We start from the raw sequence: 22353 nt of genomic DNA on the forward strand, positions 1-22353 counted from the left end.
TTCAAAATGTTACTATGCTTGAAACGGACATTTTGTGTCATGATGAACCAAGTGATCTACAATGAACCATCTGTAAATTTTACAACTAAATTCGCCAATTTTTTTTCTTTTTTTTCTTTATTCTTTATATTTATTTCATTCCCTTGCTCCATTTGGGCAGGAGAGGGCTGTCAGCAGCACAATCCGCTGCTCTTCAGCTGAGAGATATTACATGAAATTAAAAAAAGGAAGAAAGAAAGCTGACACAAAACAAATAAGGCAGTAAAAGGGGAATATAAGAACATAATGGGGCTAAAAATATGCTGACATCGAGGTGTTCACTGTGGGACACAGTTAAAAAGGGCCCACACGCAAACAGAAACACACTTGATGATGTATGTAGCACTTAAAACACACTGGAGTCACAGGCCCAAGATGAAAGTAGGCCACAGTATTAAAATCCAAAACAACAGGACTTCAAAAACAGTGCAGTAGGTGTGGCACACATGACAAGGATTAAAATCATGAGAAAGAAGACAGGAGAGACCTGCTGAGGGAGGGAGGCCTGAAAGAAGGTAAGAGAATGGAGGTGGCAGTGGGGGAACGAGGAGCTGGAGATGGTGGGATGGAAAAATGGGGTCGGATGGCACTCCGAGGAGCAGGAGAGGGGAGAAGAGAGAGGCTTAAATGAGAGTGTAGAGGCAGGTAAAGGTGAAGTGGGCCTGGTTGTAGGATTAGATGGTGTAGGTGTTCAAATGGAAGATGGAGGAGGCAGCAAGGGATATGTACTGGAGGGTGTGGGGGCATTGGAAGGGGTGTATGTTCTGGAGAACAATGATGAGTTAATGGATGATCTCTCTGGCCATAGGGGGTAGGCAAAGGGAATTAGGGTGGATGGGCTGATCGGTGGGGTGAACGGTGACAGTAAGCTCGGGGCTGTTGAGAGGGGGTGTGGTGTTGCATTTGTAGAAGTAAATTGGAAGGGATTTACTGCAGGTCTTGCAGTAAAGAGGAGACGCAAGGTTAGGACACTGTTTTAGAAAGTGGGGGGCTGTACAATGGAGGTAGGTTGGGGGTTTCTGCAATTTTGGGTGAAGTGATCACTGTATAGGGAGCACCGTTGTCAGGAGTAGAACTGAGGAGGCGACAGTGAAAAATGAGAGCTCCCCGAGTGAGATGATCAGTAGAGGAGGCAGAATCTGTAAACACGTGCCTTGGGAAGGTAGGGCCAGAGTCGTCGCAGATGCGTCGCGCTGAGCGGATTTCTAGGGCAGGTGGGCATTCGATACCACCAACACCTCTGGCGTTGCTGAGGTAGGGAGAAAAAAGGAAGACAGGGCTAATCAGGAGTCAGAGATGGGAAGACCGGAAAGGACAGCAACGGCGACGGACGACAGCAGTGATGGTGGCGGCAATGGGTACCAGCATTAGCCGGTGACGGGCCCCATCGGTTGACGGCGACGGCACCAGGAGTACGTGGCGACGGCACCAACAATAGGCAGCATTGGACAGCAGCAGATGGCGATGAACACCAGAAGTTGGCAGTGACGGGCGGTAGCCAGCAGCAGCAGCAGGCAACAGGGGGAGCTTCCAAAACATCGATTTCGTCCATGAGAGTCGTCCAGCAGCAAAAATCTTCAGCCTTGGAAGGCGTGGGTAGCCAACCCGCAGGGACATAAATTCCCCAAGTTTCTGCCACTGTATGAGAGCTTTGAGGATACACTGTAGTTGCTGTCTGGTTCTCAGCTGCAATTCAGCATTTAACCACTGTTAACTGCTTATTATACTGTTTTCTAACTCATTTTTGCAAATTGCAAAGTTCTTTCTATGTGGATAGTCATGCCACAGTATATTACCAGCACAATGATAGTGGGAAAGGCGTGACGTTCTGGTGTGTCGCAGAGTGGATGAGAGCCACAGTTCTGCAGACAGTCGCTGGGGGCAGTGTGGGTGGTGGGTTGCACGGCGGCCCCTACAGGTGCTCAGCTGATGCGACTCCTGGCTGAAGGAACAGCACTGCAGACCGACGGGAGGAGAATATGGAAGAAAGTGGGGAAATTTACTGTAACACCAGAGTAAAGGTCCATTCTCTTTAGTTAAATGTGGACTGCTTGTATAGTTCCCGATGATAAGTGCATTGTGAGGTGTGAATATTGATACTAATATGACATTGTAATTAAACAAAAGCGGTACAGTACTGTACAATGTCTGGTGAATATGCAGAAGTAAACAGAGTCTGATATCAGAAGTGACAATTATAGTCACAGAACTCATACACAGTAATCTCAGTTGGTTGCAAATTACTGGTTTTTGATACAGCAGCTTTTAGGCTGATGTGAAATACTTTTCACCAATCGGATATTAGAGTAGTTGTTTTTATTCACAATGAACTGAGTTATTTTTCAGTCCCCATTGTCTTTTCAAAAGTTAGCCTACAAGCATACTCGACACATTTTTGCCTATTGTTTATCTAACGTCATCAATAAGATTGAATCTGGGCATTCTTTGGTTAAAAGAAAGAATATTTATTGCAGAGGAGTTCTCTGGACTGGATGCCTCACGACAGCATCTCCATCAGATGCCTCTCGTAGCCCTTCCTGGCCGAGATCCAGGGTCGTGCGGGGCAATCTGGAGTCCTGCCCTACCCCTTCGGCCCCCACCACGGGCAGCGCGTAGCCGCCACATCTGCGTGACTACTGCACGGTGCACAGTGTGCAGCGGCATCCACCAGTTGTCATCCCTGGCATTTGGGATCGGCCGAGGGCACAACAGCAGCTGGGCCACAGCTGGGTGACCATTCCCTGCGGCCGTGTACTGTGGCACCGCCCTCCACGAGGCACCCCGGCCCTTCCACGCGCCCCTCCCTTGCTGCAAAGTGCGGGGCGGCCCCCTCCAGAACGACCTCCGACCCCTCGTCTCAGCGCCGGCCCCTGCGGTGACCAGCAGCCTCAGCTCCCCCACTGCCCCCTACGCAGCTGCCTGGAACAGCCTACTGCCTCTCTTCTCTGCAGACGAGCTCCTGTGGAAAAAAAACACAGAAATTCCCACTTCTGCTACAAACACATAACACACAACTGGCGAGGAAAATTGCCGTATCAGAAAACACAACTATTCTACATACAAATCTGTCCTAAAACAAAGCTACTACATTCCCCTCCTGCACTACAAAACAGTGTGGAACTCTGCATGTATTAAGGTACAGCAGATCTGTTCTATCCTCCTTATACAAAATCTTCATTCATCATCAAATTAAAAATTACTTTATACTACCTCTGAATAAATTAGGTTGTCACATTTGTCTCATTGATTCCTCGAAGTCACCCCCCTCGATCTCAAGACGCTATAGCTAACCGATCTCTCACCTCCACTACATCACACAATTCTTGCAGCTAATACTAGTTCTCTGTCTGCAGTTTAACTACCAGAGGTTGTAATGGTACTTGAATTACATAACCATTATGGCAGCTCACCTGAACCTCTCAATACCAGCAATATTCTACTGTGTTTCTGTAAAGTAGTTGACATATTTCTGAGACAACAATTCAGATTTGATTTCATTAATGTAGAGGTACTTTCATACATCAATATGTTTATATTGCAATGATATTATTCTTATGCGTACTCTTTCTTTTGTCACTATGATCTTTGTAGTACTTGTAACTCTGATTTTTGGGCACATGAGCGATTATTAGTTGTTAGAGAGTCGGACTTTGAGAAAGTCAAGCCTTGGACGTCATGTTGGAAAGACGCGTAATGTAGTCAGCTTATAAAATGTGAACTTTAACGGTGAGGAAGATGTTTTCAAGTATGTTTTGTATTGTGAAATGATGTTTTGTGTGTTACGTGATATTGCAACAAAAGCAATAAAAAGGAAGTGTAACTTAAATTTGGACTGCTGATTATTTTTTTACATCACCATTGCACTAACTTTCAAACGTTTAATCTTCAAGAATGGTCGACGATTGAGCCATGATTTTACAACGAGACCAGCGTGGGAAACACGAAAAGTTGAGTGCCTAGTTCATTCATTATTACATGAAATGACTTTATTAACTGTTCTCTAATGACACCTGCCACGTGATAACTGTGTTGCTGCCCAAAAATGCAGTATTTAGCAGTGTGAGCAACATCACAATCATTATTAAATTTTGATCTTTGTTGTGGTAGGGTTCTTAGAAGTTCCACGCAAGAAGAATCCCATCTCAAGGTTTTCAAAGAGGTACTTCTCTGAACGATGAGATTTCGGGATTGCAGCCGGATCATGTAGACTTCCTGCCACGATATTTCGGCTGGTAACTTTCCAGCCATCTTCAAGTGAGTGTAAATCACCGGAGACTGCAAGTTCCCGGGGTCAGCTTTATAGCAAAAAATTGGCGCGAAAACGCATGCGCATTGGCCTCCGTCACAGGAGCGTCCTCTATCGAAATCCGTGCCCTCTGGAGCTACTGTGCTATCTGCATGCATAAAGGTGAAAACTACATGTCCACCCTCTGTCGGAATGCTTGCCTGCATCGCTAAAAACAGAAGTCAGATGTCGCCAGACATGTCACAATGAATAAAATGTCTTCTCGCAGAGGAAATTAAAGAGATCACTGGATCCCAAACCTTGTCCAGTTCAAAACCGCAATCACGAATTATAACATTTTATGCTACGCATATCTCAACAGATTCTTTAATTACTGAAGCCCAGAAAGTTTTCACTGGGGCCAAGATTTTCGTGGCAGAAAAATCCATAGCGTGTCCTGTGGTAATACAGCGCTCAACTACGGCCGACTTACTGGGCTGCGAAGGCGAGTGTGGCGTTTGTGTTCAACGCACCTTTAACGTACTGTGCGGGTTGTCTGACCGACATAAGCTTTGCCACACTGGCAAGGAATTTTATAGATCCCGGCCTTCCACAGACCCAGATCGTCCTTTACTGAAGCAAGAAGGGCACTAATCTCCACCGGTGGCCGAAAGATCACTTTAACTTGATCTTTCTTTAGGATCCTGCCTATTTCAGATGAAAGGTTGCCGACATATGGAAGGACACTCACAATTGCCGGCCGAAATATTGTGACAAGAAGTGTACATGATGCAGCTGCAATCCCGAAATCTCGTCTATCATTCAATACACCGGGAAAACTTCAAGAATCACAGGTACTTCTCTAATACGCAGCCAAAAAAATTTCAGTTCATTGATTGGCCGCTTTCTTAACACAGCCTCACCAAATAATGAAAGTTTCTGATACACAGACAACAATTTAATCTAAAACATTTCAGACATAACAAAGAGTGAGTTTATAACTCCTCCCCCATTAAACGCAGTGTGTGTGTGTGTGTGTGTGTGTGTGTGTGTGTGTGAGTGTGTGTGTGTGTGTGTCTGAGAGAGAGAGAGAGAGAGAGAGAGAGAGAGAGAGAGAGAGAGAGAGAGACTTTCTGTCCCCGACAACATATGCTCCTGTGTGTAACATGTACTATCATGCTCAAATGTACCAGAACGACCTAAATTGTGCTTTGCCTTATTTATATGCAGCCCACATACTGAAGGTCCTCTACTCTTTTTGGTACAGTTATTTTGCTATACAAAACAGTTACAGCAAGGGGTCACAAGTGACAGCTGCTCTGTACGGCTATCAGTCTTGATGCAAATTAATACCACAATAATGCAAAAATCTTGAGACAGTTTACTACAAATTACACAGCCATTACATTTATAAACACAAACTTATTATAATGAAAGACATTTAAAAAAACTTTCACTTTGAAATTATATGAAAAAAATTAGGATCTAATAATACAATACAGCAACTATTCTTCCAGTTAACTAAAGATGAAATATCTTAAATATGGTTTCAGTCACATGTAATGTAGAGTACACATGCTTAAAATTTGAATGACATGACAAAGTTTTGTGCTGACCAGAGATTCGAACCCTTCACTTAATTGGCTCCTTCACTAACTACAGTGAAACATTAGAAATCTCAGCGAGATGACAAACTGAAATGACAAGATGAAAAAGTTTTGCCTTACTGGGCTTCGAAGCCTGCAACCTATCGACTATGACTTCTAGTCACTAGTAGATGTTAAATACTGGTTTACGTCGTCAGCAGCGAAATGTATGTGTCTGAAATCTAAAAAAACATAACAAAAATTTGTGCTGACTAAGAATTGCTGACTACATGCAAGGAGACTTTGATTATCGAATTCCTTTTCACCAGTAGCTAGGAGTGGTATGTTTGAACCTGACAGGATATGTTCTGTGTCTGTCTTGGAAGTGCAAACCAGTAACCATCATTATTGTTGATAAAGACCACAGGCATTAAAAAGGACACTAATTTGTCACATGCAGTTTTGTGTGGGCATGTTACAACTTGAAATTGCAAACCAGCATTTGTACCCAGACATGTGTCTTTTGTGAAGATCTTGAGGATTTTGCAATCATGGGAAAAAAATGAAATGGTGGAAATGTATCATCTCAGTGGGATCAAATGTAATGAAAAGGGAGATTTTACTTTGAATCTCAGTCCAGCTCCAACATTTTACTCATCTCAAACTCAAATAAAATAAGAATTAAGTGCCCTGTGATGCTGCACGGCAATTGGCTCATTGATTAAAAAAAAAATCATGTAAGAAAGGTAACAGAGTTTCAACCTGGCATGATTTCCCCCTGTCAATGCCCAACCTATACTGACTCTTCTCCAGGTTCCTAGAGGTGGAGAGCTGCTGTTTGTGCTTGCTAAAAATGATTGTGTGATGTGATAAATGAACCCAGGCCTTCAGCATAAGATAACTAGCATCATTTAAACTTACTTTTGTTTGTAACTAATAACTCGTACCACAAATTAAAATTCATGGAACTGACAGGATTTGAATCCACTACATGCAGACTAGAAATTGGCTGCCATACCCACAATTTTCTTCATTTCACTTTTTAGACACTACACCATCATTTTTTTCGACACAATATCCTCTACACCAAAGTTTATTTTATTTTTTAGGACATCTGTGCCAGGCAGGGGTGAGAAAGTGGGCAGGGGTCAAGAATACTGAGGCCTGCCCACCATGCCACAACTATACCTGTCACCTATCTGCTCTTTTTTGTATATACTGACTTTTTTTTCAGGAGGCAGGGGCAAGGAGGCCAGTGGTCAAGGATACGAGGCCTCACCACGACGCATCCCCCATACCTGTCACTGAGTTACTTTGTTTAATTAATGTATGATTTTTTATTTTAATTTTCTCGGTATTTTTAATACTTCATCCTGAAAACCACGTCTCAGCTGAGCAACAGCTTCAAAGTTTGTGTTCACGATGGTTTGTTTTCAGAGGTTTGTTTGTCAAACCGATCTTCTCTTAACTCCAGTGACCTCACTCACTGGAAGCTCTGTGCTATAATTTTGGCTGCTCTGGGTAATGGTGAATGTAATGCAGAAGAAAGTATGATGTCCTCCGACATAAAGATAAAGTCTTCATCCATGATTGCTGTCAACACAAAATAAGCTGCTTCCAAGCTATGTATTTGAGAGTAGATTTCTGTTGTGATTAATATTCTTCTGGGTATTATGCCGTGTCATTGCTAAAAACTAACAACAATAATAAACTAAAACAGAATTTTCGGCCGAATTGCAACAGCCTTCTTCAGGGCATGACTGGTTTTGCATGGGGATAGGTGCTTCTAATTAAATAAAATATACAGTATGAGAGAAAGAGAAGTTAACAACGATTCGTTGTGTTATTCTAGTTTTTGAGTCTTTACCTACTCACTTTGCACACTGAGAATCAGATAAATATATTTACTAAAAAATTTACAAAGTTTTTCTTATAGCTTTTCATCTTAGTGATGCACACGAGGATGGTGTGGAAGAGATGTGTTGTTTTGTGGCCCAGGCCGCATCCGCTTGTACCCGGCTCCCGACACTGTGCTGGAGTGCGCTGTTTTACTTAACATCTGTTCATTTCATTTTCTTCAGTTAGGAGGTAATCTGCTGTTTGTCCTTTTATCCAGTTTACAGCATATCTTCATTGTAAATGCATATGGCATGTCACTAGGATTCAAAATGTCAGCAAGAAACATGCTGGGGTACTTTTCATGTTAGCTTGACTATCATTTGTCTGATGAATGGCAAAATGTCATTCACTTGAGTGCACCTGTGTTCTTCGGTGTCTAATAGGTCGCATTTCTCACATGTTGGTGAATCACCCAGATGAACTGCATGAAGTTTGGCTCTGGTTGCTACTTTCGTGTTTACTACCCTGTACCACGTAGCTGTCACATTTGTTGGTAGGTGAGGGGTGCTAGTATTAATGAGCTTCCAGTTGTAGTGTGGGTATTTTTGTGCAATCACGTTTCTGTTCTTGTTTTCCATTAATTTCATATTTATTTTCTGTATTTTTGCCATATTCAATGGGTGAACTTTGGTTTGAGTGTAACTGAGGTCGAATAAAAATTGTTGAAAATGATAAAAGCCAATGGCAGCCTGGTGAACATCTATGGGTGAATTCAAGACAGTGGGGGCAGATTAACCTAGTCAGGCTTGTGGGTGTCTTCTTCCACAGCTTGTATGTCAACCATAAAGCTTGTGACTTTCTCCCAACCACAATGAAATTTAATCCCCCCTGTTTCTAATAGAGCTTCTAAGTGTCAAATTATATCTTGAAAATTTTACCACTGGATACAAAATGATCCAAAGCTAAGATAAATCTTGCTTGCACTTTGTATGTGTAAAACCTGTGCCACGTAGTTGACTTTAGAGACCATCTGTGTATTTACAAAGTCTGCCTTTTGGATATCGTGAAGTCTTTCATGCTAGCCTGCACACTGGCAAGAACTTTCCTAGAATTTGCAGCTATAGTGTGATTTATATTAGACCTGTAGTCAATACCCAGGATTTGCATATGTGTGACCACCTTGAGGCCTCCTGTGTTTTGCAAGGATGCTCTATGCTCTACATTCGTGATGTACGATTTATTGATGCTTAGCTTTGCACGTGATGTAAGTTCATATTTGCTGATTACCTGTAATGCCCTCTCCACATCACTTTCATTGGTGATCATGAGGCACACATCATCTGCGTACGCCTAGCATGCAACATTTTGGCCGTGTATATGTAGCCCTCGTAGCTGTTTCTGCTGAGTGGCTAGCAGGGGCTAAGCAGCAATGGCAAACAAAGCCATTGACACAGGACAACCCTGTCAGACCGAACTCATGAATGCAAGTTGCCTGGTTAGCTGACCATTAATGATGAGTTTTGGTGTGCTGTTCTTCAGACTCTACCAATGATGCTGACAAAACATTAGAGATAATCCAATGCAGTCATTCTCTTCAGAAGGCACTGCTGGCTCACCCTATCGAAAGCCTTCTCGAAACCTAGTGTCAATGCAGTGCAGCCTGAGGAAGCCTGAGGAAACGTCCCATAGCTCTGATGTCCCTATATTCACAAACACTTTGGATAACTGACCTGTCTCTATCCAGACAAGCTTGATATGGACAGGTTACCTCAAGTACTATTTGTAGCCTGCGGACAAGAATGCACGCCATAATTTTGTAATCACTAATCAGGAGAGTAATTGATCTTATGTTTTGTATTGACACACTGTGGGTGTTTTGTAACTAGCACTACGATTCCTTCCTAAATTCCTTTGAGATTTCCATGCAAATGCATTAGTTCATTACATACTGTGAGCTATTTAATTCCAACCGCATAAGCAAAACCTGATAAAACTCTGCCAGGAGGCTGTCAGATCCCAGTGCTTTGTTTTTGGGACTCTGCACAATTGTTGATACCAGATCATCATCATCAATATACTCTAGAAGACTGTGAGATGACACATTGCTGAGTCTGCATTGAAGATTTTGTAATTGTTCTTGTGCTTCGCAATTAACAGCCCTGGCCGACATTAGGTCAGCAAGATGGCCACAGGTTTCCTTTATAGTGCTGCTCTGTGTTGTGAAAACAGCCCTGTCAGTCCTGTTAAGTTCTGTGGTCATTTTTCTGTGTCCTCTGTTCTATTCTCGTATGACACGAAATATAAGATTTTTCACAGAAAGTACCACCCTGCATTCCTGCACATATTTGTAATCCTAACTGTTTTCTCGCCAGAGCAAAAATTTTTAATTTGATTTGTTTCATCGGAACATAATATCCAATGACAGATGCATCCATTTTGTGCAGGTCTGGCAGTTTTCCTGTACCAGAAGCTTTTTTCCCCATAAAGTTGTTCAACATTTTGCATTGTTGCAGTTTCACGCATTTTAACCACCCGGCCAGAGAAGAATTATAGGGTGTGAACTTACTTCCGCATTTCTGCCAAGTTTTGCAGAAACACTTGTGGCATTCGGCACCTGGAAGCTAATCTGCCGTATAACATTTGCCACTGTGGGTGCCCTGTCTCTCCAGATTAGTTGTGCGCACACAAGTGCAGCGTGCTCAGTACAGCAGGTGGAACACATTTCTATGTGCAGGACATTAGTCTCTAAGTTGTTGGATACGTATAGCCTAACCAAGCGAGTTGCCAAGTAATTAGTAATTAGGAATAAACCAGGGTGAGTCACATTTTTGTACAAAAACTTGTTGGTTAAATGTAACTCTTTATATAATTTTGTATTCTAATTCAGCGCACGGGCTAAAATTAGGAACTTGAGCTTTGGGACTTGGGCCTAATTTCAAATCTCCTGCTAAAATGGTATTATTGTAATGAACTCAGAATAGGGGGCAATTTCGTATTTAAAAGATCTCCGCTCGCTTGCTTTGTTTACTGCTACCAGATGGAGCACACATGTTAATTGTCTGGCTGTTGTAGACACTGCAAGCGATCCCTCTATTATTTGTGAGTTGTTCACTGTGAGGAATATCATTATTTTCTTTCGAGAGTATCGGTGTCACTAACTCGTTTCCACTTCCAGTTACAGCACTATGCCCAACATAGTGTATAGTGTAGCGTATGTTACTTCTTAAAGTACTTGTAAAATAATATAAATGTGTGCCACATACAGAAATCTTTGAAGCTACTTAATTTTAGACAGCTGCATATGCAGTTGATGTTCAAAGCTGTGATTCTGCTGCCTTGAGAGGGATTCGTAATATACTATGTTTTATAAATTCAATTCTTCCATCATACGAGATTAGTATGAAAGTCAAGAAAAAGTGTCACATACATCTCCACCTCCTGTGACTTGGTATGGATGAGGTAACAGATCCTTAGCATTGCTTCACTGGAGGTTGAAGGTGTTTCATCTCCCCATCTGACACGGTCTCGTCCGCCCAGTTCTTCACAAACACAGATCCGACCATGCCACCTGTGGCTGTACAGTAGAATTCTCCAGTATTTTTATGGAGAACAGTGGGTGATGTGTGAACAGATTCAGGCTGACCATGATTAGAACTTTCCTCTGAACCTTCATTTAATATCCAGACTGCTTGTCGAATCTTTTCATACATCAGTGGAACAATTTTCTCAGCAGCTTTATGCACAATTCTCCATTTCTGTTTTTTCTGGGGGAGTGGCTTTTCAGCGAGCTTGCAGAATTTTCTGCTGCAGTATTCCCTTCGGTTTCACTGACATTCCACTGCACGGACAGTGCGTCCAATGTCGGAATACCATTCAGAAGTGGGTCATTTAGGGCTTCCTTGGAAAGTTCGGACAGTTGGACTGTGGCTGGAATGCCCTCCGCTATTTGAGTAACTTCCCTAAGAGTAACGGCAGTAGAAGCATTATCAGTCTGAGGAGTGATCACAAGGGGACCTTTGGCCGCGAGTAAAGTGACAGCTACAACGTACGTCATCGGCATGGAGGACTTAGCCGAAGGTCTAACAGCTTCACCAGCCCGCAGCTAGGTCACAAGCCGTTGTAGACATTGGACCCACACGTACTCTGGCGAGCTATGACCTAGGTTGGCCTTCATGCGTGACAATAATTTAGCAGTTGCACTTTAAGTCGTCCGATACCATTCAGCACCGGACACTTATCTGAGATCGACCATTTTCTGGAATATTACTGAGCACTTTCCCATTAGTCGAGACTACTGCTTATATTTGCTCACCCGGAACTTGGAATTGAGATTCTGAAATCCTTATTGTTCTTATGCAAACACCAGTGTGGGGAACTTCGCAAATGTTTGTCAGAATGCTTGAATCTAAAGGTTCCTCCACTAGATATGAGTATTTCACCAGAAAGATTGGGATTAATCAACCTGACATACGCAACATACCACAATCCAAAAACAGATAATAGTTATGTCATCACAACCTATTTTCACATATCCTTCAAGAAAAGATTTAAATTCATAAAAGTCTCATTTAACAAAGTTCCAATTAAGGGTGAACTTCAAAGTTGACTCATATCAGCATCATCTGACGTTCACAAATACACAAACACTACAGTGGAAAGCTGCAGTAAGTGCTCAGACTTAGTAGAGGTGAGCAAGACACCACAGCTTGATGCAGAGGTACACACTGAAGTCCATTTACCAGCAGCGAAATGTGCGCATGTGTGATTTGGAAATACATGACAAAAATATCTGTGCTCACTGGGAATTGAACCTCACACATATTGCTCTTGACTAAATTCCAAGAGGCATTAATTAATTCTTTTTCGCCAGTAGCTAGGAGTGTCTGACTGAGTCGAAACTGATGCCTGTTGTTATTGCTGACAAAGCACGGAGAGGCAATTTAAAATCATAGCAATTTGCCACATTTACACAGCTGCAGCAGGAATCTGGTTGTGGTCGCTGTGGGGCTGACAGTGCCGGGGGTCGCCCTTCTCCTTTTAGTGGCTGTCGCGCTGCACAGAGAGCCAATGGGTTCAAAATGGTTTGAATGGCGCCGCACTATGGGACTTAACTTCTGAGGTCATCAGCCCCCTAGAACTCAGAACTAGTATAACCTAACTAACCTAAGGGCATCACACACATCCATGCCAGAGGCAGGATTCGAACCTGCGACCGTAGCGGTCACGCAGCTCCGGACCGTAGCGCGTAGAACCGCTTTGCCACTCCTGCCGGCAGGTAACGAGAGGGCGGGCATGTTCACACAGTGGCCTGCAGGCTGCTTGCTACAAACGCTAGCGTTGAGGGACTGTTTACAGCGACAACAGAACATACAGTGCCAACAATAAAAGGGTCACTTAACATGACTGACTCACCGATTAACTAGTTTATTTCTGCACTGCTTCTATCACATTCACCACTAGCATAGCTTGAGATGCCAAACAAATTGTTCACAATAAAGCCCAAACCAAAGGCCAAACGTAAGGACCAACAATTTTGCTGCACTGACAAAAGAACTTTTGGACAGAATTTAAAAGCAGTTGAAGTCAGCTGGCTGCGACTCTTAGTTGTGAGGTTTTTGAGATGTAAATGATATTACTGCAGAAAAACAGAGAGAGGGGGGGGGGGGGGAGGGGGGGTGAGCAAATACTCTACACAGTTGGGGTAGCAACTTACTATGGAAACTATGTCAGGCCTTTCATGGATATGCAGAAGTTGTTTGATAAATTGACATTAAGACAAACAGTGGAAAACTACTGTGCAATAATGTGTGAAATCTGAGGGAATAAAGAAGATGGACAATAATTACAACAGCTATGCTACAAAAGTTGCAAGAATGGATTAAAAATTTGCTTTTGAGTAAAGCAAATAGAACTATATATATGCATGTAATGTCTCCGTAATTTTACTCCTTGAAAAGACAGCAGTGGTGATATGTTTTTCAAAGAATAATTTCCATCTTCAGAAGATTAGAATACGAGCTACCATTAAATGAGAAAGATGGGTTAGGCAGCGTAGGCAATGTTACCTCATGGACAATGTTTACAATCATGAAGTGACACAAAGAGCATAGCATGTATATTTTAAACAATTTGAAAAGAGAAGGATAAGACTGTAGTTGTGTGTGTGAATTTTGCGTGCGTGTGTGTGTGTGTGTGTGTGTGTGTGTGTGTGTGTGTGTGTGTGTGTGTGTGTGTGTGTGTTGTTGGCAAAGGCCTTAATGCCAAAAGCTTTTGTGTGAGATTTTTTCTTGGGCCTATCTGCAACTCAGCATCTCCCCTATATATTGAAAATGGAAGGAATATGCTTGTATGGAGCATATGTATCAGATAGACAGAGGTCACAAATGGGTCATTCCAAGTCAAGGATCCCCACTCGACCATCTCCAATTTCGATGAAATTTTTACAGGATGTACATATAGAACTTACATGAAGCCCTGCCAAATCACAGCTTCGTAAGTGGTATGGTGGGCCACCAGCCACCTCTCCATAAAGGCTCGTTTTTTGACATTGTGACAGAAATGATTAAATGATTGACTTTGTTTTACCATTGTTCAGGATATAAGAGACATGTAGTGCTGAAACTTTGTGATCCTGTTCAAATATTTGGGTACAGTATCTCAGCTGTAAAACAAAAGAGCAAACTATGGCAAATTCTTCATAGTGTGCTATCAAAGTAGCTCATAAATCATGTCATGCCAAATTTTGACTATACTTTATTGCCTTGTATCTACTGAGATAATAATTTTCCAAGGCTGATACTTTAGTTATCTGCAACCTGTCAGCATGTCACAAAGCTCCAAGTGGCATCCAGATTGCTCAAATAATAACTGAGTTATCTGAGATCACCTTGTCTGATCAGAAAAAGTTGTTTTTATTTTGGAGGCAGACCAGTTTAGCATCAACAATAGTTAGTGTCAACAATGGAGTTTGATAACATTCTTCAACAATCAGTCTGAAGCACACTATTGTGTAGTGAAGAGTGTTCAGATGTTGTGTGTGCCTTTTTAAATGATGTAATGCGTATTGTCATTACTGGATAAACATCTTTTTTCAGTTATTAAAAATTATTTCAAGGTAAGGGGTGACTCTTCAGAAATGTTTAGCAGATTATTTAGTTTTTTCCTGTTGTATTCTCATTAGCTATGATTGTTTAATATTTTTCAGTTGAAATATACACCACTTCTACTTTATCTAATATTGAAACAAATGGCAACTGGAAGCATAAATTTAACTGTAGTGTAATGGATATCAACGAGGTTTGAGTACCATGTGTCATTGGCCTTGCAGATAATTCTGCATGTCATCTGAAAACACACACACATTAACAAGGCTTCATTCCAATCAAAGAATTTTCAGTAGAGCAACAGGAATTAATAAAGAAGTCTTATTGAAAATGCACAATATTCTTTCATTACAAAGCAATACTTGTGGTCAAATATGACTATCTACAGAGATCTTGTTGTAATCCTTTCGGTCCAAAGAACCATTCTGTTGAAAAGGGTTTACCTATTGTCAATCTGGAAACAGCATATCCAGAAGTATCAATCGATTCAAGTCTAACTGCTATGAGGGGGTGGGGGCTCTTCCCTCTAAAGTTCCAGAGAGTAACAAAAATGGATGTGCACGGTTATGCAAAATGAAAAATAAGCGAAGCTCAAAAGGCAATTGTGAATAACATTTTTGCTGCTGGAGGATTCACCCCAAAAGATCTTCAAACACCTAGTACAAGCAAGACATGTCCCAATTGTGAAGATTATAAGCAGCTAATTAAAGAATTGAAAGAGAAGTTGCCATTTTCACTGCTGTCTGAAAAACTGTAAATACTGGCATTAGTACCACAAACTTGGACTGTAAAAGAGAAAATGCAAGAATTTGGTGTTTCAGAGAGGAAATTTTAACATTAAAAACTGATCAGAAAGCAAGGTTCAAAAATGGCTGTGTAGTGCCAGTAACAAGAGAGAATCACCATTTTGTGCCATGAAATGAAAAGCAAGTTTGTATTAGAAGAGTATCAAATGATACAATTTTTTTTTGTAGCAAATGTTAACCCAAGTCAAGCAAGTTTCATTCAGAAACATTACAGCCTAACAACCGGGCCAATATATTGCCTGTATATACGATGGAAAATGATGGATTGGAAATGTGTCTTAAGTTTCAGAAGAAGAAAATGATGTTTTAGTCAGTTTCATGCACCCCCAATGGACCTGCACATTCATTCTATTGGCCAGCTAGGCAGGATGTTTGTTGGATTTGAAACCAACACATTATTTCTGTCATTCCAGCTCCATCAGCAACAAGAATGGGCTGACATTATAGCTTGTTAGAATCAACTGTAATTGCTATTAGTAACAAATTTCAGCAAATGCATGAATAAGAACCGAAATATTTGGCTTGGGAATTATAAAGAGTACAACTGGCATATATATGTATATATTTTAATGTAATACAAATGTAAGTTAATTTGGCACTACAAGATTTATGGGCCACTTTGATACCGCACTACGATTTTTAATTTACTATAGTTTGACCTTTTGTTTTACAGCCAAGATATTGTTCCCAAAAAGTTAAACAGGATCACAAAGTTTCAGTACGACAGGTCTCTTAGATCCGAAGTAATGGTAAGTGAAAGTTGATCATTTATTCATTTAAGTTGCAATGCCGAGAAATGTAATGGAATGAAAGTATAAGTTTATTAGTTCTCCAAAATAAAAAGAGCTTTTTATGGTCAGAAAAGGCGAGCTCTTTTCAATGGCGCCAAGAAAAAATCAAATTTGAGTGAGCCCTTTTGAGATATGACCTTTTGAAAGAGAGCCAAAATTGACTTATTAAATTTTTAGCACACTTTGAACTTCGATAACTCAGTTATTATTTGAGCAATCTGGATGCCACTTGTGGAGCTTTATGACATGCCAACAGGTTGCAGATACCTTAAGTTTCAGCTTAAGAAAGTTATTCTTTCAGTAGATGCAAGGCAATAAAGTATAGTCAAAATTTGGCACGACAAGATTTATGAACCACTTCAATAACACACTATGATGAATTTACCACAGTTTGACCTTTCGTTTTACTGCTAAGATACTGTACCCAAAAAGTTGAACAGGATCACAAAGTTTCAGCACAACAGGTCTCTTATATCCTGAACAATAGTAAAACAAAGTTGATCATTTATATTCATTTCAGTCGCAATGTTAAAAAATGAGCCTTTAGGAAAAGGTGGCTCGCGGCCCCGCCATACTACTTATGAAGCTGTAATTTGGCAGTAAGATCTATATGTACATCCTGTAAAAACTTCATCAAAATTGGAGATGGTCAAGTGGGGAGCTTTTCTAAATTTAGGCCACTTAACATGGAATGACCAAAATGTTAGTTGTATCTAAATGTGCCACAGTACTGACATTGTGGAAGATATATGAGACACCAATAGATGAATAGCAAATATAATCGCTGGACAACCTCAAGTTACACACACACACACACACACAAAAGACAGTATATATCTTTTCTGAGTATTTTGTAAAAGGTAACGCATGGAACATATTCTGGGTGATGGCAGAACAGAGACGAGAAGAAAATGTAACTGTACGGCACAGCATTGAGTGGATTATTCTCTTTGTGTTTGCTCACGGTGTGTATGAAAAGCTCTTGTGCTCACAGCACATGCTTTATTGGGTATCTGGCCAGGAGTCATACTCTCCTCTTTCGAGCCTTTGGTCTAAGGGTACGGTCTTTTATTTGTAATCAGAAACATACTTAGTCCCAGGTTTGAAACTCTTCACAGCTCAAATTTTGAATAAAAATCATCACCATTTGTGGCTAAAGACTTCTGGTATGAGAAGTTACCCTCATTCAGCCAACAGCCTGGTAGGAGTGTGGAGGAGTGGATAGAGGTTCAGGGGGCTATCTTTCCCTTGGGATTGGAAACTGCTCCTAAAGGAGGAAGAATTGGCAATGACCAACAGATGTAGAAGCAATGGACAACACTGCATTAAAGACACATAATGTGCATCATCGTGACGTGTGGCTTGTAATTCAAATATCTGCTAAGGGACTGTAAAAGGGGACGTGACTGTGACAAACAGATTGAGTAAGCAATGAAAGGAAAATGTTCTGTAAGTCTGAATGTGCAATGTAAGGAGTCTGACTGTGGCACAGAAGCTATAAAACAAGGAAAGGGAAATACTGAGAAAGTATGTAACCATAGTGGGGGACAGTTAAGTGGAAAGGAAATGATTTCTGGTCAGGTGAGAATAGTTCAGTGATAGGGTTATTCTCTTGTGGATCAACTGCAAACCAACATCAACAATGATAGTTCAGGTATACATGCTGATGTCACAAATTGCAGACGAAGAGACAGAAAAAGTATGAGGTTATTGATCTGGTCACAGGGGGACAGAAATTGAGTTGCAGGCAAGGAGCAGAAGAAGGGATTACACAAGAATATTGACTTGAGACACGGAATGAGAGAAAGATTAGTTGTGTTCTACAACAAATTTCAGCTAGTGATAGTGAATACTCTGTTCAAACTCACTAGGGATGGAGGTATAAAAGGACCAAAATATGGTATGATTGAGTTATATTACATCATCATCAAGCAGACATTCCGAAATCAGGTAATGAACTGTAAGGCATACCCAGGAGCTGATATACACCCAGATCACAATTTAGTAGTAATAAAGAGTAGGCTAAAGTTTTGAGGCGAGTTATTAACAATAAATGCACGAAGAAGTGGAATGTGGTTGCACAAAGGAATGAAGGGATGAGCTTGAAGTTCCCTGAGGCTATAGATTTGCTATAATGAACAGCTCAATAGGTAGTTCAGTTGAAAAGGAATGGACATCTCTAAACCGACAATAATAGAAGTTGGAAAGAAAAAGATAGGGACAGAGAGCTAACTGTGAAGAAACAATGGATAACAGAAGAAATACTTCAGTTGATCAAATGGAACAAGGAAGTACAAAAAGGTTCTGGGAAATTCTGGAATAGAGAAACATAAGTCACTTAGGAATAAAATAAATAGGAAGGGCAGAGAAGCTGAGGCAACATGCCCACAAGAAAAATGTCAAGAAATTGTAAAAGAAATGACTGTCGGAAGGAGTAACACCGCATGTAGAAAAGTCAAAGCAACCTTCAGTGAAATTAAAAGTGAGGGTGGTAACATTACAAGTTAAATGTTAATTCCACTGTTAAACACAGAGGAGTCAGAGTATAGGTGGAAAGAGTACACTGGAAACCTCTCTGATGGAGAAGACTTGTCCAACCACATGATTCAGGGTATGGAAGAAATAGTTGATGCAGTACTGGAATTAGAATTTAAAAGAGCTTTGAAAAATTCATGATCAAATAAGGTAGAATGGATATGAGGGAGAAGTTCGGATCGGTTACACCAAACAACCCACCCATTTTGCAGTAGTACGTTTATTCACCTAAACACATTAAAGGCTTACAAAGAACTGACTTGGCGGAACTGAACAAAGATAATGTTTAGCTTCGTTCAAAGACGATACTCAGATCAATGCTGGTGTCTACCTCATTGGCATAACAGATAGATAACATTCCATCAGAATTTCTAAATTAATTGGGGGACATGGAAACAAAAAGATATATTCACTTTGGTGCGTACAATTCTTAAGTCTGATGATATACCATCTGACTTTGAGAAAAATATCTACACAGTTCTGAAGGTTGCAAGAGCTGAAAAGTGTGAGAATTATTACAAAATCAACTTAACAGCTCATCAATCCGAGTTGGTGACAAGAATGATATGCAGAAAAATAGGAATAAAAACAGAAGTTCCATTACGTGACAATCAGTTTGCCTCTCGGGAAGATGGGGGAACGAGAGAGGCAGTTCTGACATCGCAGTTGATAATGAAAGCAAGGATGAAGAAAAATGAACACACATTTGTAGGATTTGTGGACCTGGACAAAGCGTTCAACAGTGTAAAATGGTGCAATATGTTCGAAATTCTGAGAAAAATGGGAATAAGTTATAGAGAAACACAGGTAATATACAACAGGTACACAAAGCCAAGAGCATACAAGAGGAACAGAAGACCAGGAACAAAGTGCTCAGACCCTAATGTTCAATCTATACATTGAAGCAGTGATGACGGAAATGAAGGAAAATTTCAAGAGTGGAATTAAAATACAAGGTGAAATGATGTCAATGATAAGAGCCACTCATGACGTTGCTTTTCTCAGTGAAAGTGAAGAATTACAGGGTTTGTTGAATGGAATTAAGTCTAATGAGTAAAGAATATAGACAGAGTAAAACAAAGAAAAACCAAAAGCAATCAGAAGGAGCAGAAATGAGAACAGCTTGAAAGTTAACATCAGGATTGATGATCAAAAAGTAGATGAAGTTTAAGGTATTATGCTACCTAGGCAGCGAAGTAACCAATGACAAACCGAGCAAGGAGGATGTCAAACACAGACTAGTGCTGGCAAAAGAGAGATTCCTGGTCAATAGAAGTCTACTAAAGTGTGCGTCATTTATGACGGCAGCCGAGTTTAGGTTCGTCATGCACATCTGACGACACAAAACACAGTCAGCCAATGAACAGAGAACGACGTTGCCAGAGCTCGACTGCAGTGCAGAGCAGGGATGAGTGTCTTCAAGAATTTCTTTTATAGAAACTTTGGAAAAAGCATTCTTTAAACCAAGTGCTTCATATTGTATTAATTAATTAAACCGAACAAGCAAAAAGCCTCCTAATTCAGGCGATAGCAAGGAAAGGTGTTTGTATCATTCTCACTAACTGCTTTTTTGCAACAAAGAACAGCGGTAATTGTTTATTTCCTATTGTACTTCGACGAAATGTGAGTAACTCAAAATGACAGCGGTTGTTTTTATGCAGCATGACGCAATCTATAGCTATCATACTGTCAGCGGCAGCAGTGGTAGCAAACACCTGAAGGCTTCTCTTTGTGACGTGGCCGTACGCCGAGACACAAGCATTCGCCTGGCTGGCTACAAACTGCACACGTCACTGTTTCCCTTTGGTGCCAACAGTAGTGGCCTCACTTGCTAGATTCACTGTCAGTGTATCCTTTGGTCGGAGGCTTCACGCCGAAATGCATTGCACGCGTGTGTTATACCAAAACAAATCACTGCAAATGAGGATAGACTGCTTAAATATTGAGATGGGCCTCTTCGTGATTTATTTAGTTAACGTAACTGCTACCAAAAACAGTTCAATTTGGAGCCTGTCTTGAAAAGACAATGACAGTATTGTGAGCTATCAGCAAATGGCAATAAATGAAGGAGTACTGTACAGCACAGATACATCTACATTTATACTACGCAAGTCACCCAACGGTGTGTGGCGGAGAGCACTTTACAACCCACTGTCATTACCTCCCTTTCCTGTTCCAGCAAATATGGTTCGCGAGAAGAACGACTGTCTGAAAGCCTCCGTGCGCTCTCAAATCTCTCTAATATTAGAGTCGTGATCTCCTCGGGAGGTACAAGTAGGGGCAAGCAATATATTCGATACCTCATCCAGAAACGCACCCTCTCCAAACCTGGACAGCAAGCTACACCACGATGCAGAGCGCCTCTCTTGCAGAGTCTGCCACTTGAGTTTGCTAAACGTCTCCGTAACGCTATCACGCTTACCAAATGACCGTGTGACAAAACGCGCCGCTCTTCTTTGGATCTTCTCTATCTCCGCTGTCAACCCGTCCTGGTATGGATCCCACACTGATGAGCAGTACTCCAGTATAGGTCGAACGAGTGTTTCGTAAGCCACCTACTTTGGGTCAGTTTCCCGAAAAGAGTTGACCAGTGCAATTCGCCCGGAAAACATGCATTCACTTAAGAGACTGGCACTTGTTTAGTAGCGAGATAGTTGACTGCTCTTCTCTAGTGGCGAACTCACCACCCCAGTGCCGGCAGAACGGCCTGATTCGTGTCCACAGGAATGCTTGCAGTGGCTCACACCGTAAAACTACGACAGCGAGGCAGCCTCCTTTCACTCCTAAGAGCGGTAGTTATGGCACGAGGAGAGTATTCCTACCACAGCACTTTTTCTGTGCTCAGCATCCTGTGGCCGTTTCCCCATCCCTGCTATGCCACACAACAATTTACGGCGTCAGTTGTGAAACCACACAATCAGTCTGTTGTGTGAAGTATGATAAGAGTAGATGATAACATTATTTACTGTCACTGTGTGCACTTACGGCTGTGAAACTCTATGTAGACTGTGTTTTGTGAGGCTTCCACGGGAAAAGTGTGTGGTCAGTTTTTCTTTCCTCAGAATACTGTTACAGGAAGCACAAATCTCGATATGCTTCAGAACTTTCTTTCGTTATACATCTACATCATGCACTTATACTCAGCAAGCCACCCAACGGTATGTGGTGGAGGGCACTTTACGTGCCACTGTATTACCTCCTTTTTCTGTTCCAGTCACGTATGCTTCGTGGGAAGAACGACTGCTGCAAACCTACCGTGCGCGCTCAAATCTCTCTAATATTACATTCGTGATCTCCTCGGGAGGTACAAGTATGAGGAAGGAATATATTCGGTACCTCATCCAGACACGCACCCTCTGCAAACCTGGACAGCAAGCTACACTGCAATACAGAGCGTCTGTCTTGCAGAGTCTGCCACTCGAGTTTGCT

General features: G+C 41.4%; 1 long non-coding RNA gene across 1 annotated transcript in view; it reads right to left on the minus strand.

Annotated features, from left to right (window-relative positions):
- Positions 1 to 203: 203 nt before the first annotated feature.
- Positions 204 to 22353, minus strand: part of LOC126295131 (uncharacterized) — a 65506-nt gene continuing 43356 nt past the window's right edge. Inside the window, exon 3 of the long non-coding RNA XR_007552388.1 lies at positions 204 to 2998. This is a non-coding gene — a long non-coding RNA (uncharacterized LOC126295131). The remainder of the gene's footprint in view (positions 2999 to 22353) is intronic.

The sequence above is a fragment of the Schistocerca gregaria genome, chromosome 11 (assembly GCF_023897955.1).
Source record: "Schistocerca gregaria isolate iqSchGreg1 chromosome 11, iqSchGreg1.2, whole genome shotgun sequence".
NCBI classification, from domain to species: domain Eukaryota; kingdom Metazoa; phylum Arthropoda; class Insecta; order Orthoptera; family Acrididae; genus Schistocerca; species Schistocerca gregaria.